Below are 2,500 nucleotides of genomic sequence, written 5' to 3' on the forward strand. Positions count from 1 at the left end.
GCAAATACTCCAGCGAGGCCCTGGAGGACTGACGTGGAGAAGGGTTTCGTGTGAACAGCCGTTGCACACGAGTCAGTCGATCCTAAGCCCTAAGAGAAATCCTATGTAAATGAGGTGTCCTAAAGCTCTCAGTTAAAAAGCAACAACAAAACTGTTAAATATGGCTAAATCGAATTTATAAGAAGTAGTTGCAGAGATGCACACCCATTGGGCGAAAGGGAATCCGGTTCCTATTCCGGAACCCGGCAGCGGAACCGCATACCATTCGGGCCCTCGTAAGAGTGTTCGTCGGGGTAACCCAAAATGACCTGGAGACGCCGTCGGGAGATCTGGGAAGAGTTTTCTTTTCTGTATAAGCGTTCGAGTTCCCTGGAAACCTCTAGCAGGGAGATAGGGTTTGGAACGCGAAGAGCACCGCAGTTGCGGCGGTGTCTGGATCTTCCCCTCGGACCTTGAAAATCCAGGAGAGGGCCACGTGGAGGTGTCGCGCCGGTTCGTACCCATATCCGCAGCAGGTCTCCAAGGTGAAGAGCCTCTAGTCGATAGATTAATGTAGGTAAGGGAAGTCGGCAAATTGGATCCGTAACTTCGGAATAAGGATTGGCTCTGAGGAGCGGGGCGTGTCGGGCTTGGTCGGGAAGCGGGTCTGGCTGACGTGCCGGGCCTGGGCGAGGTGAACGGTTGGCGACTTCGGTCGCGTCCCGGGATCCGAGCTCGGTCCCGTGCCTTGGCCTCCCGCGGATCTTCCTTGCTGCGAGGCTTCCGTGGCGGTTAACGCCGTCGTGGTCGCTTCTTCGGCCGCCATTCAACGCTTAGCTCAGAACTGGCACGGACTAGGGGAATCCGACTGTCTAATTAAAACAAAGCATTGCGATGGCCCTCACGGGTGATGACGCAATGTGATTTCTGCCCAGTGCTCTGAATGTCAACGTGAAGAAATTCAAAAAAGCGCGGGTAAACGGCGGGAGTAACTACGACTCTCTCGTACACAACGGGCCTGGCGTAAAAATCCTTGTGATTGCCTAAGAACAATGCTCAAGGACAAAACGACTGCTCTGGCACCAGAAAAAGGTATAATGTTACCTTATTGGGAAAATGTGATGTCAGGCAGTAATAATACAACACCTGGTGTTGTAGAGAAAAGACAGGTCATAGACGCACTATGGGGACCTGTTCGGCCTATTGAAATAAAGGAAGCCTTCCCGGAATTGTCTACTGCTCCGGGACCGGATGGTTTAACTGCCAGACAACTAAGAGCAGTACCACCGGAAATCCTAACAAGAATATTTAATTTATTCTTAATATGTGGCAAGCTTCCAGAACACTTGTTGGAATCCAGAACTGTAATGATTCCGAAAAAGGACGGAGCCTCAGAACCAGGTGAATTTAGGCCAATCACAGTCTCCTCAGTAATAACGAGAACCTTCCACAAAGTACTGGCAAGGAGACTCATGAAACTTGTCAAACTCGATAGTAGGCAAAAAGCTTTTGTTCCCATAGACGGTTGTGCGGAAAACACATTCAGGTTGGATTTAATTCTAAGATACCATCGACAACAATTCAAGCCACTATATCTGGCCTCAATTGATATTGCCAAAGCATTTGACTCAGTCACGCATAAAACAATACACGATACTTTGGTCACCAGTGGACTACCTAGTGCAATGATTGAGTACATCATGTACATATATGAACATAGCATCACTAGGCTGGTATGTGATGACTGGGAATCGGAACCGATCCATCCCACATGTGGGGTTAAACAAGGCGACCCACTATCTCCCATTATATTCAATCTAATAATGGACAGATTACTCTGCATGATACCCAAGGAAATTGGGGTGGACATTGATGGAGACCACTATAACGCCTTAATGTTTGCGGATGATTTATTATTTTTCGCAGCCACGCCGCAAGGTCTCCAAATATTGCTGGATTTGGCAGTGGACTTCTTGGCACAGTGTGGATTAAAGATAAACGCCAATAAATCCTTTACTGTCGCCCTAAGGAATGTCCCACATAAGAAAAAGTCGGTGGTAGATAGCAGAACAACGTTCTCCTGTCAGGGCAGAACCTTACCTGCAATGAAAAGAGAAGACGAGTGGAAATACCTAGGAGTGCCCTTCACTCCTGAGGGACGCACAATTGTGCATCCTGAAGCACAGCTCCAGCAGAACATCGAGAAACTTACCAAAGCTCCTCTGAAACCGCAGCAAAGACTCTTCGCACTTAGGGTTATGGTACTACCAGCACTGTACCACCTACTAACACTAGGAAACACAAATTTAAGTCGGCTCAAGAAAGTCGACACCCTAGTGCGAGGTGCTATACGTAAATGGCTAGCTTTACCACAAGACGTGGTAAACGCCTTCTTTCATGCAAATGCTAAGGATGGCGGACTCTCTATTCCATCAATGAGATGGCTTATGCCACTTAGACGCAGAGAGAGATTAGAGAAAATGATAGGGTCAGGAACGGAACCCGGTAATTATCTCTCTCT

The 2,500-nt window shown here is 48.1% G+C and overlaps 1 pseudogene; it reads left to right on the top strand.

The window, feature by feature from the left end:
• The window catches only part of LOC143306738 (large subunit ribosomal RNA), a 6,950-nt pseudogene that overhangs the window by 1,808 nt on the left and 2,642 nt on the right, over nucleotides 1-2,500 (top strand).

Source organism: Osmia lignaria, unplaced genomic scaffold, assembly GCF_051020975.1.
Source record: "Osmia lignaria lignaria isolate PbOS001 unplaced genomic scaffold, iyOsmLign1 scaffold0035, whole genome shotgun sequence".
Classification (NCBI taxonomy): domain Eukaryota; kingdom Metazoa; phylum Arthropoda; class Insecta; order Hymenoptera; family Megachilidae; genus Osmia; species Osmia lignaria.